The 14,245-nt window shown below is 43.6% G+C and overlaps 1 protein-coding gene across 2 annotated transcripts in view; it reads left to right on the top strand.

Annotated features, from left to right (window-relative positions):
* LOC101917080 (transportin-1) overlaps nucleotides 1-14,245 on the top strand; it is a gene marked incomplete at its 3' end in the record, with an annotated part of 62,403 nt that overhangs the window by 18,172 nt on the left and 29,986 nt on the right.

Here is a 14,245-nt window from a genome sequence, read left to right on the forward strand (position 1 = left end):
ATCTGATATATGCTAAATGATTAAAAGATGATGGCCATTGTCATTCAGCAAGTATATTCTTCAGTCTTTAGAAATTCAACTTGTCGGAGTATTGGGTGTGATGACTTAATCTTGACATAATATTTTCTTGATGCAAGGTTGTATCAGCATACATTGAAATGATGCTGTCTACTTGCATCAGCAGAGACTATTGTGTTGTCTCCTGGTAACATTTCTCTATTGAACTCTAAAGATAAACTAAATTGAGACTTTGTAATCTCTACAGAGTATTCCTACTATGCTTATGCCTGTCTCCTTTCCTTGAATGAGTTCTTTACACCTCTGAGAGAGCAAAGAAAGAAGCTCTCTTCATATGGTGTCAGAAGTAATGTGGCATTCTATTTCACCAACATGAAGGCCATGTTAGGCTGATGTTTTATATGAAAATTGCAGGAACAGAAATGGTGTCAAAGCTTACCACTTTTTAGGTAAGATAGGACATATATAATGTGCCTCTGTGGTGAAAAAAAACCAACCCCAGAACTATTGATGAGAGGATCTATTATAGTTAAGATTCAGACTGTCAATCCTTATTGCCAAAACATATATGTCCTTTCTCAGATCTACCTTTTATCCTTCTTAGGCAAGAGATAGAGGACATGGTTAGTTTGCACACACTTTCTGTAAAGTTTTGAGTTTGGCCTCTTTTTTTATTTTTTATTTTTATTTCCTCTGTCCTTTAGGAGTGTTGCTCTTGGTGCTGCCAAGAACTAATGGCAGTATATATTGAGACAAACACGTGATGTTCCTGGTAGCTTGTTGCTGGTCCATAATAGCCATACTTATCTATCCTGTTGCAGCTATACAAAGTCCTTGTGATCCCAATCTTAGATCGTGTGTTAGTGACTGATTCTTCACCCAATCCTAGTGTGGGAACTCTAGTCTTTGGTCTCACTAGAGTGTTATCTCAGTGGATTTATCATGGTTTAACCCTGGCTGGCAACCAAGCACCACGCAGCCACTTGCTCACTCCCTCCCCACCCAGAGGGATGGGGAGGAGAATCAGAAAGGAATGTAAAACTCAAGGGTTGAGATAAGAACAATTTAACCATTTAAACAGAATAAAGAGGTAAGAACAACAATAATAATAATAACAATTAGGATGGAAAGGTTGGAAAAAAGGGTAAAATCCAAGGGAAAAGGGAAAAAGGAAAAATACCAAGTGATGCACAGTACAACTGCTCACCACCTGCTGACCGATGCCCAGCCAGGCCCTGAGCAACGATCCCCCCCCAGCTAACCCCCCAAGTTTATATACCAAGCATGACATCCCATGGTATGGAATACCTCTTTGGCTGGTTCAGGTCAGCTGACCTGGCTGTGTCCCTTCCCAGTCTCTTGTGCCCCTCCAGCCCTCTGGCTGGCAAGGCCCAAGAAACCACAAAGTCTTTGACTTAGTATAAATATTACCCAGCAACAACTAAAACCATCAGTGTGGTTATCAACATTGTTCTCACATCATAGCCAAAACACAGCACTGTACTAGCTACTAAGAAGAAAATTAATACCATCCCAGCTGAAACCAAGACAGTATCCACCCCTTATTCCATACCATTTATGTCATGCTACATTTTCCAATACATTATCATCATCGCCTCTCCTGCCCTTTATATAAATACACAGATTATCATTCCCTTAGTCTATGTAGCATCCCTCTAAAATCCATTGAGTTCATTTAGTCCATGATGTTGGGCTCCATCTGTTATAACAATCTTTCTGGGCAAGGAGGACCGTATGAGGTGTTGAATTGTTCCATGTTGAAGCCAGTTCTAATCCTATTACAGCTGTGCTGATCTGGTTTCACCAGTCAGTCTTTGTTGGTGTGGCAGTTGAAATAAAAATAAGGTTCACATCTTCAAATCTAAAGATGGTAGAAATGAATGCCACAAAATTATCCAGTCTCTCCGGGACGTGGGTTCAAATTCTGCCATCATCACCAAAGACAATATACAGCATTATGTAAGAATTGACATCACTTAATTTATTGACTGTTTTCACCCAAAAACAAATCCCCTCGAGGCACACATCGGACTTCCCCATCTTCCTGCATTACCCACCAAGTGCTCCCAGGCCCTTGAGTAAAAACAATCCCACGAATGGGTTTGCCTTTGCCTGAGGCAGGAATGACCCAGACTCTTTTCCCAAGCATATTTTTAAGGTGTACTACAGGAACTTTATCCCCTACTACAGTATGCAAAAGCTTTGACTGGGCAGGACTAGCTTGTGTAGCAGATCCTCTGGTATTAACCAACCAGGTAGCCTTTGCTAGATGTTTATCCCAGTGTTTGAAAGTTCCACCACCCATTGCTTTCAGTGTAGACTTTAACAGTCCGTTACATTGTCCAGTTTTCCCAGAGACTGGTGCATGATAGGGAATGTAATATACCCACTCAATGCCATGTTTTTTGGCCCAAGTGTCTATGAGACTGTTTCAGAAATGAGTTCCATTGTCTGATTCAGTTCTTTCTGGGGTGCCTTGTCGCCACAAGACCTGTCTTTCAAGACCCAGGAGAGTGTTCTGGGCAGTGGCATGGGGCACAGGATATGTTTCCAGCCATCCGGTGGTTGCTTCCACCATTGTAAGCACGTGTCGCTTGCCTTGGCAGATCTGTGGGAGTGTGATATAGTCAATTTGCCAAGCCTCACCATATTTATATTTCAGCCATCGTCCTTCATACCAGAGAGACTTTAACCATTTGGCTTGCTTAATTGCAGTGCATGTTTCACATTCATGGGTTACCTGTGCAATAGTGTCCATGGTTAAGTCTACTCCTTGATCTCAGGCCCATCTGTATGTTGCATCTCTTCCTTGATGACCTGAAGTGTCATGAGCCCATTGAGCTATAAATAATTCAACTTTATGTTGCCAATCCAAATCTACTTGAGCCACTTCAGTCTTGGCTGCTTTAGCTACCTGCTGCTGGTTGTTTAAATGTTCTTCAGTGGCCCGACTCTTGGGTACATGAACATCTATATGATGTACCTTTACAACCAAGTTCTCCAACCGAGCAGCGATATCTCGCCATAATGCAGCAGCCCAGATGGGTTTACCTCTGCATTGTCAATTACTTTGCTTCCATTGCTGTAACAACCCCCACAGGGCATTTGCCACCATCCATGAGTCAGTATAGAGGTAAAGTATTGGCCACTTTTCTCGTTCAGCAACATCTAAAGCCAGCTGGATAGCTTTCACTTCTGCAAACTGGCAAATTCACCTTCTCCTTCAGCAGTTTCTGTGACTTGTCATAGGGGACTCCATACAGCTGCCTTCCACCTCCGATGCTTTCCTACAATACGACAAGACCCATCAGTAAACAAGGCATATTGCTTCTCATGTTCTGGCAGTTCATTATACAATGGGGCTTCTTCAGCACATGTCACCTCTTCCTGTGATGACATCACAAAATCTTCACCTTCTCGCCAATCTATAATAATTTCCAAAATTCCTGGATGATTGGAATTTCCTATCTGAGCTCATTGTGTAATCAGTGCAATGCACTTCATATAGCATCAGTTGCATGATGTGTAGAAGAAATCCTGCCTTTAAATATCCAGCCCAGCACTGGTAACTGGGACGCCAAGAGGAGCTGCGCTTCAGTACCAATCACTTCTGAAGCGACTCAAACTCCTTCATAAGCTGCCAATATCTCTTTTTCAGTTGGAGTATAGCAGACCTCAGATCCTTTATATGCCCAACTCCAAAAACCCAAAGGTCGTTCTTGAGTTTCCCTTGGTACTTTCTGCCAGAGGTTCCAGGTTGGGCCATTCTCCCCAGCTGAAGTGTAGAGCACATTCTTTACATCTTGCCCAGTCCGAACTGGCCCAAGACCTACTGCTTGAACTATCTCTCATTTAATTTGTTCAAAGGCTTGTCATTGCTCAGGACCCCATTTAAAATCATTCTTCTTTTGAGTCACAAGATAAAGAGGGCTTACAATCATACTGTAATTTGTAATGTGTATTCTCCAAAAACTGATGACACCTAAGAAAGCCTGAGTTACTTTCTCATTAGTTGGTGGAGACATAGCTGCTATTTTGTTGATGACATCCACTGGGATTTCACGACGTCCATCTTGCCATTTTATTCTCAAAAAGTGGATCTCCTGTGCGGGTCCCTTGACTTTACTCTGTTTTATGGCAAAGTCGGCTTTCAGAAGGATTTGGATGATTTTCTCCCCTTTCTCAAAAACTTCTGCTGTATCGCCCCATATGATCATGTCATCAATGTATTGCAGATGTTCTGGAGCTCCACCCTGTTCTAGTGCAGCCTGGATCAGTCCATGGCAGATGGTAGGGCTGTGTTTCCACCCCTGGGGCAGTCAATTCCAGGTGTATTGGACACCTCTCCAAGTGAAGGCAAACTGTGGCCTGCACTCTGCAGCCAAAGGGATTGAGAAAAATGCATTTGCAATACCAATAGTGGCATACCACTTGGCTGCCTTTGATTCCAGTTCATATTGAAGTTCTAGCATGTCTGGTATGGCAGCACTCAATGGCGGCGTGACTTCATTCAGACCATGGTAGTCCACTTGTTAGTCTCCATTCTCCATTAGATTTTCACACTCACCATATGGGACTATTAAAGGGTGAATGGGTTCTGCTGATCACTCCTTGGCTCTCTGGTTGGCGAATCAGCTCCTGGATGGGAATCAGGGAGTCTTGGTTGGTGTGGTATTGCCGCTGTTGCACCATGGTAGTAGTGATCGGCACCTGCTGTTCCTCAACTTTCTGTAACCCCACCACAAATGGGTCTTCTGAAAGGCCAGGCAAGGTAGACAGCTGCTTAATTTCCTCTGTTTCCAGAGTAGATATACCAAAAGCCCACCGATACCCTTTCGGATCCTTGAAATACCCTCTCCTAAGATAGTCTACGCCAAGGACACATGGAGCTTCTGGGCCAGTCACAATGGGATGTTTTTGCCGCTCATTCCCAGTCAAGCTTATTTCAGCCTCCAATACAATCAGGTGTTGCGATCTCCCTGTCACTCAAGAAATACTGATTGGCTCTGCCCCTTCATAGCTTGATTGCATTAAAGTACACTGTGCACCTGTATCTATTAAAGCTTTATATTCCTGTGGGTCTGATGTGCCAGGCCATCGGATCCACACAGTCCAATAAACTCGGTTATCCCTGTCTTCCATCCGTCTGGAGGCAGGGTTCCTCTAATCCTGGTCTAGGGACTCTGCACTAGGATGGCTAGCGGTGCAAAATGGATGTAGCGTGGAGTAGTTTCACTCACGTCTTGCCAGAATGGGTTAGAATTCCTTTTCACAGGATCAAGAGTAAAGTCAGCCCTATCATTCTGACTGGAAAATTGTCCTTTGGAGAGCGGAGCAGCAACTTTCCTGGAAGACTCCTTATTTGTGATTGTTTTTCTTTGTAGTTCACGCACTTGTGCCTCCAGAAATGAGGTAGGTTTTCTGTCCCACCTCCTCATGTCCTCGCCATGGTCTTGCAGATAAAACCACAGGGTACCTTGTGGTGTGTATTTTCTATATTCTCCGCTCCAAACAGAAGGATGTCTACAGTTGATAGCTGAGGTGCGAGTCTGTTTTGGTGGAGTCAGACCTATCCTTGTTAAGCTGGTGGACCAGTTTCTCTACAGCTGAGATGAGGGAGGTAGAGACACTATCTTCATAGTTTCGGAGCTGATCATCCACTGTTGGTGGTGCAGTGTCTGACCAACCCATTAGTGCCAATGAGTTGGCATATGCTGACGGTGTGCTCTGTATCAATTTCTGCCACATCGGCTGTGTGCATGGGACTTGATCAGGACCTATGGGTGACTGTGGATCGTTCAGGTTATAATAGATCATCTATTTCACAGCTAATTCCTCAAGTACTGAATACCCTTCTCTATTGCAGTCCACTTGGTTGTACGACATGTAATATCCTCCTTTCCTTCACACTTAACAGAAGTCACTTCCAGAGACTGATTATTTGTGCTCCTTTTCCAATTGCCTTATCAATGCCCCTTTCTCTAGCAAGTGATCCCAGTTGCTTGGCTTCCCTACCCTCCAAATCTATACTATGAGCCCCATTATCCCAGCATTGAAGCAACCAGGTGATAATGTGGTCACCTGTTTGACAGGCATTATCTTTCCGCATATCCCACAGTTCATTCAGAGATAGGGATTGAGAGGTTACCTCTTGTTCACTTTCTTCATCTTGTTCACATGATGGGCCTGCTCCTTCATCTTCCCTTACTAAACGAGCTGCTTTCGATTTCCATTTCCTTTTATCTACAGGGGCGGTCTTTTGCATCACTCCATCACTCGTTTCAAAGGCGAAAGTAGCTGGAATGCCTGCCACAGGGGTTTGAGTAGCTGCAGACGCCGGCTGGGGGGGCTGAAGCAGCAGGGTCTGGAGCAGGGGCCGTAGGAGCTGGAGCAGGGGCTGCAGCGGCCACAGCGCCTGCCACAGGAGCTGGATCGGCTGCTGAGAGTGGACCGGCAGGTGGAGCAGCTGCAGCAGGTGCCGCAGGGGCTGGAGCAGTAGTTACAGTTTGTTGTTTAAAATTCCACCATATCCAGGACATGAAGACAGAATTCAGTATTCCTATTGCTAGGCTCAGAACTGACACTATGGAGCTGCCATCGGACCAAATATACTCACAGCCTCCTAAAATCCTAATTGTTTCATTAATTAGCCCTGAGGGGAAGGGGGAGGTGTAGACCCCACCCACAGGCTGACTCTCTGGGAAAACAAAACCAAAGGTGCCATTGTTGGCATTCCCCTGCAGGTGCCACCAGATACACAGAGGCGACAACACCGAGTGCACAGACCAGATTAGTTTCATAACCATCATATTATAGATTAATACTATATAGTACAACACTAAAATAACTTTACCCCAGGTCCCAATATAAACAAACAACACAAAAGGGAGCGCATACTGTAAATAAACAAGACAATTCAACATTGAGATCATGGGCAGCAAATTCAAAAACAGATAAGACAGCATTGTAGCCAATTACTATTAATTTAATACAATGAATACCACAAACAATTTAATCTAACACAGTCTGATTAGACCTGTCGTTATCTCAACCCTTCGAGGCCCCACGTTGGGTGCCAAAAATACACTGTCTCCCCAGCCAGCAACCAAGCACCACGCGGCCACTTGCTCATTCCCCCCCACCCGGAGGAGTGGGGAGGAGAATCAGAAAGGAATGTAAAACTCAAGGGTTGAGATAAGAACAATTTAATCATTTAAACAGAATAAAGAGGTAAGAACAACAATAATAATAATAACAATTAGGATGGAAAGGTTGGAAAAAAGGGTAAAATCCAAAGAAAAAGGGAAAAAGGAAAAATACCAAGTGATGCACAGTACAACTGCTCACCACCTGCTGACCGATGCCCAGCCAGGCCCTGAGCAACGATCCCCCCCAGCTAACCCCCCAAGTTTATATACCAAGCATGACATCCCATGGTATGGAATACCTCTTTGGCTGGTTCAGGTCAGCTGACCTGGCTGTGTCCCTTCCCAGTCTCTTGTGCCCCTCCAGCCCTCTGGCTGGCAAGGCCCAAGAAACCACAAAGTCTTTGACTTAGTATAAATATTACCCAGCAACAACTAAAACCATCAGTGTGGTTATCAACATTGTTCTCACATCATAGCCAAAACACAGCACTGTACTAGCTACTAAGAAGAAAATTAATTCCATCCCAGCCGAAACCAGGACAGTCTGATGTGAGGCTGTCACACTCAAGGATCAGAATCCTTGAGATAAACTTTTAGTCTGAAGGTGGATGAGCTGGTATTGAGAACATTGCTTGAGTACTGCCTTTGTCATTAGCTTTAAGGATGATCTTTTAAGTTTATTTCCAAAATGCTTTGGATTTTTAAAACAAGTTGAAGGTAGAGCAGTGTCTCTGCAACTCTGATCTTGTTCATACAATGACTTTGTCATTCAGAGTACCTTACTTTGACGTAAAATATTACCGTAGAGGAAGGTCCTGTCCCCATCCTCCCCCAAGTCACCACCACAGATTTTTCTGGTTTATTTTCTGGTAATAATGACACTAACAATTCATCTAGCTCTACAAGCAGAATTTGAAATGGCTTTTTATAAACTATTACTGGGATCCAAAGCAGTCTTGTGGGTTTGATGTGAATGTTTTCTGATGAGTGTTGGAATTTAATTTTGATCTGGACAGCAGTTTTCATGAGTCTGTTCCATTATGAACTTTCTTGGTGTGTTGGTGTTGAAAGATCTTTGAAGCTGAGCAAGAAAAGGACCATTGTGTGAGGTCAGGTGTTGATTTAACCATCTTCCAGTTTCAGGAAGGTATTTTTGATAAGCAGGATTAATTCTGAAAAGTGATCCAGCAGCTTTAACTGTTTAACTAAAATACCTCCCTACTATCACACCCTACCCCACCCCCCAATACCATCATCCCACGTGATGTCATTATTAAATAGACTAAAACAACTGCCAAGGAGTGAATCTGATCAGGTTACAATTCAAAAGTCAAGTCAGATTAACGTACCCTTACTGTTTAAAATGCCACATAACATATGTAGTGTCCTACTTAAAACATTTTTTACCCCTTAAATTCAAATACATTAAGAATTACAAAAAGAAATTAAGCCCAACTGAGTTTTAGTAATCAATACATGAAGTAATTGAGGTGCATAAATATCTTAAGGGAAACCAAGTTATGAGATAATGAATTTTGTCAAATCACACCACTAAAAATTCCATTTTATATCCCCCCCCAATGGCTAATTATTCCATTCCATGCTTCTGTATAGATATTGTACTGCAGATTTAAGGAAAATGCTTCTTTTAAGTCGTTCTATAGCATACATACCATATGTGAGAAGTGACAGACTTTTATTTCTTCATTTAAGAGTCTTCAAAAAAACTTTGACATTATTCAGTGGATTGTGTTAAGTGATTCAATGCTTCGGGAATACTTTATTGAAACTCCTTATTCTGAGCATCCAGAATGAATGGAGTATGCAACCTCCATTATCTCTTTCCCTATCCCTGAAGCCTATAAAATGAAAGCATTGAAAAAGAGCACATGCAATGAAAAGGTTCTTGACTGTAGTACCTGTTTAGTACCCTAGTGCCTTCATGTACTTAATCATATTGGTTTAGGTTCTTCAAAGGTGCTGTTTGCTGTAAGCAAAGTCACATTGGGGGTGAGTCTTGAAATATGGTTTCTCTCAAGTAGCTTGTGGACAGAAAGGACAGAAGTTTTTAAGCTTTCTCTTGATTATTAAGGTTATCAGGCTTTTATAGAATCATAGACTGGTTTGGGTTGGAAGGGACCTTTAAAAATCATCTAGTTCCAACCCCCCTGCAATGAGCAGGGACACCTTCCACTAGACCAGGTTGCTCCAAGCCCCATTCAACCTGACCTTGAACACTTCCAGGGATGGGGCATCCACAGCTTCTCTGGGCAACCTGTTCCAGTGCCTCACCACTCTCATAGTGAAGAATATCTTCCTAATATCTAATCTAAATCTGCCCCCTTTCAGTTTAAAGCTATTCCCCCTTGTCCTTTCACTACACTCCCTTGTAAAAAGTCCCTCTCCAGCTTTCCCCTAGGCCCCCTTTAGGTATGGGAAGGCTGCTAGAAGGTCTTCCCAGAGCCTTCTCTTCTCCAGGCCAAACAACCCCAACTCTCTCAGCCTGTCTTCATAGGAGAGGTGATGCAGCCCAGGATGTAGTTGGCTTTCTGGGCTGCAAGTGCACATTACTGGCTCATGTTGAGCTGCTTGTCTACCAGTAGCCCCAAGTCTTTCTCCTCAGGGCTGTTCTCAATCCATTCTCTGCCCTGCCTGTATTTGTGCTTGGGATTGCTCTGAACAATGTGCAGGACCTTGCACTTTGCCTTGTTAAACTTTGAGGTTTGCATGGGCCCACCTCTCAAGCCTACCAAGGTCTTTCAGGATGGCATCCCTTCCTTCCAGTGTGTCGAAGCACCACACAGGTTAGTGCAGTCATCAAATTTACTCAGGGTGCACTCAAATCCACTATCCATGTTGCCAACAAAGGTGTTGAACAGCACCAGTCCCAATACTGACCCCTGAGGAATGCACCTCATCACTGGTCTCTACTTGGACATTGAGTCATTGACTGCAACTCTTTGAGTGCGACCATCCAGCCAATTCCTTATCCACTGAGTGGTCCATCCAGCAATACCATGTCTCTCCATTTTAGAGACAAGGATGTCATGCGGGATGGTGTCAAATGCTTTGCACAAGTCCAGGTAGATGACATCACTTACTCTTCCCTCATCCACCAATGCTGTAAACCTAACGGGATGACTCACACAACTGCAGTGCTGCAATGGATGGCTACAAACGCTTCAGAAGGGATACACAAGGAAGGAGAGGTGGTGGGGTAGCCCTGTATGTGAGGGAGTGTTTTCACTGCCTAGAGCTTGATGATGGTGATGAAAGGGTTGAGTGTTTATGGGTATGAATCAGGAGAATGGCCAACAAGGCAGATATCATGGTGGGAGTCTGTTACAGACCACCCAACCAGGATGAAGACACAGATGAAATATTCTACAAGCATCTGGGAGAAGTCTCATGATTGCTAGCCCTTGTTCTCACGGGGGATTTCAACTTACCAGATGACTTGGAAATACAATACAGCAGAGAGGAAACAGTTTAGGAGGTTCCTGGAGTGTGTGGAAGAGACCTTCCTGCCACAGCTGGTGAGGCAGCCAACAAGGGAAGGACTGGTGGGTGATGTGATAGTTAGAGGCCATCTTGGGCACAGAGATCATGAAATTATAGTTTTCAATTCTTGGAGAAGTAAGGAGGGGGAGTCAGCAGAACTGTTCCCTTGGACTTCCAGAGGGCAGACTTTGGCCTGTTTAGGGGCCTAGTTGACAGAATTCCTTGGGAGGCAATCCTGAAGGGCAAAGTCATCCAGGAAGGCTGGACATTCCTCAAGTAGGAAATCTTAAAGGCACGGGAGCAGGCTGTCCCTATGTGCCGAAAGATAGGTTGGTAGGGAAGATCAGCCTGGCTGAACAGAGAGCTTTGGCTGGAACTCAGGGAAAAAAGGAGAGTTTATGACCTTTGGAAGAAGGGGCAGGCAACTTGAGAGGACTGCAAGGATGATGTGAGGATATGCAGGGAGAAAATTAGAAGGGCCAACGCCCAACTAGAACTTAACCTGGCTACTGCTGTAAAAGAAAATAAAAAATGTTTCTATAAATGCATTAACAACTAAAGGAGAATGAAGAAGAATCTCCACCCTTTATTGCATGTAGGGGGAAACATAGTGATAAAGGCTGAGGTACTAATGCCACTTTTGCCTCAGTCTTTAATAGCAAGAACAGCTGTTCTCAAGGTACCCAGCCCCCTGAGCTGGTACAGACAGGGACGGGGAGCAGAATGAAGCCCCCATAATCCAAGGGGACATGGTTAGTGACCTGCTATACCACTCAGACACACACAAGTCTCTGAGGCCAGATGGGATATACCCAAGGGTTCTGAGGGAGCTGGTGGAAGAGCTCACTAAGCCACTTTCCATCATATATCAGCAGTGCTGGCTAACTGGGGAGGTCCCAGTTGACTGGAGGTTAGCAAATGTGACACTCATCTACAAGAAGGGCCGAAAGGAGAACCTGGTAAACTGTAGGCTTATCAGTCTGACCTTAGTGCTGGAGAAGGTTATAGAGCAGGTCATCTTGAGTGACATCACGAAGTACATACAGGACAACCTGGTAATCTGGCCCAGTCAGCATGGGCTTATGAAGGGCAGGTCCTGCTTGACTAAACTGATCTTCCATGACAAGATGGTGACCTGCTTATTGGATGAGGGAAAGGCTGTGGATGTTGTCTAGATGGACCTTAGTAAAGCCTTTGACACCGGCTCCCCACAGCATTCTCCTGGACGAACTGTCTGCTCATGGCTTGGACAGGCAAACTCTTTGCTGGGTAAAAAAACCTGGCTGGATGGCCAAGCTGAAAGAGTAGTGATGAATGGAGTTAAATCCATTTGGTGGCTGGTCACAAGTGGAGTTCCCCAGGGCTCAGTATTGGGGCCAGTTCTGTTCAATATCTTTATCAATTATCTGGACAAGGTGATCGAGTGCACCCTTAGTAAGTTTGCAGAGAACACCATGTTGGAGGGGGAGCGTTGATCTGCTTGAAGGTAGGAAGGCTCTGCAAAGGAATCTGGACAGGCTGGATTGATGGGCCGAGGCCAATTGTATGAGGTTCAACAAGGCTCAGTGCTGGGTCCTGCACTTGGGTCACAACAATCCCATGCAATGCTACTGGCTTGGGGAAGAGTGTCTGGAAAGCTGCCTGGAGGGAAAGGACCTGGGGGTGTTGGTCAATAGTCAGCTGAACATGAGCCAGCAGTGTGCCCATGTGGCCAAGAAGGCCAACAGCATCCTGGCTTGTATCAGAAATAGTGTGGCCAGCAGGACTAGGGAAGTGATTATCCCCCTGTACTCGGCACTGGTGGGGCTGCACCTCGAATGCTGTGTTCAGGTTTGGGCCCCTCACTACAAGAAAGACATTGAGGTGCTGGAGCGTGTAGAGAATGGCAACGATGCTGGTGAAGGGTCTGGAGCACAGGTCTTCTGAGGAGTGGCTTAGGGAACTGGGGTTGTTTAGTCTGAAGGACTCAGGTGGGACCTTATTGCTGTCTACCTGAAAGGAGGTTGTTGGGAGGTGGTTGTCGGTCTCTTTTCCCAAGTAACAAGCAATAGGACAAGGGGAAAAGGCCTCAAGTTGTGCCAGGGGAAGTTTAGATTTGATATTAGGAATAATGTCTTCACTGAAAGGGTTGTTAAGCATTGGAACACGCTGTCCAGGGAGGTGGTTGAGTCACCATCTCTGGAGGTATTTAAAAGATGTGTAGATGTGGCACTTAGGGATGTGGTTTTGTAGTGAACTTGGCAGTGTTAAGTTAATGGTTGGACTTGTTCTTAAAGGTCTTTTCCAACCTAAATGATTCTATCATTTTGTGTCTAGCTGTGGCTGCTAAAGATAACTCATTCATTGTGGCTTGCAAGGGCTTAAATAATGCAGAAATTAAAGGAAAACTCCTTTGGTTTCCTTCCTGGCCAGACACAACATTAAATCTTAATTGCTTATGGAGGACTAGATTTCTTGAAGATGTGCGTACTTGTCAGTGCATTATATTTATGTAAAGAGATCATAATTGGACATATTAAATTGGTGTAACAGTAGATGCAGAGACTTTACTTTTAATTCGGAGTGTGTTTCAGCAAACCTGAGGCTGATCAAGAGTTCATGTGAGAACTTCAGGGGTTTTGGGGGTTTTTTTGGTCATTCTCCACCTGACCTTTGTTATTGACATCTTCAAAACTTTAAACAAAATGACAAAATAACTTCATTTGAATTGTCAAGTAATAATAATAATATTAAGACTTGCCACATCTCATAACCAAGTTTTGTTGTTGAGATGTTTGTTCACTCATCTAGTCTTTAATATTTTTATTTAAAATAATAAATCTATTCTCCCAGAAAAGGTGTTTGCCCTTGAAATGCTGTGCTGTGCAAGTAGAATGACTTTAATATTTATGTTATATAGAAGTTTGTGGGTATTTAAAACCTGTAAAGTAGGTGAAGTTATAGGATTTTTTCAAATATGTATGCATAGATTGGATTCCTGGTTTATAAAGTTAGTGAATTCTGTGTAAAAGCTATATTTGTAAATCAATACATTTTTCATGCTCTGTAACTATTAGTAATGTTTCTTTAGGAACACTGAAATATATTTTTTAATCTTGTTTTTATGTTCATATGATGGCATTCTGGTTTTGGAGCTCAAATAAAATCAGTGGATTTAAAATTAATTTTAACAAAACCCTCTCATCTGAAAAGTGCCATTTCTGTTCTACCTAGCACAAATCACTATAGAAAATATTTTTAATGGCCCTCAGTCAGTCATTATGGGTGTGCTGAGAGTCCTGGTGTTGTGATGCAGTAACTCTTAGTTTTCAAATACTTTATGTTTGAAAGTTATCTCTTATTTTGCTTATATTTCTATTGGGATGTTAATAGTTTTGAAGGCCTGGAATAAAACTGTGTGTAAACTTATAACTTTAGAGTAAATCTTCTTCACAGTAGCTTGCGTGGGGCTATATTTTGGTTTTGTGCTGGAAACAGTGTTGATAACACAGGGATGTTTCAGTTACTGCTGAGCAGTGCTTACACACAGTCAAGGCCTTTTCTGCTTCTCGCCCCAT

Source organism: Falco peregrinus, chromosome W (assembly GCF_023634155.1).
Source record: "Falco peregrinus isolate bFalPer1 chromosome W, bFalPer1.pri, whole genome shotgun sequence".
Classification (NCBI taxonomy): Eukaryota; Metazoa; Chordata; class Aves; order Falconiformes; family Falconidae; genus Falco; species Falco peregrinus.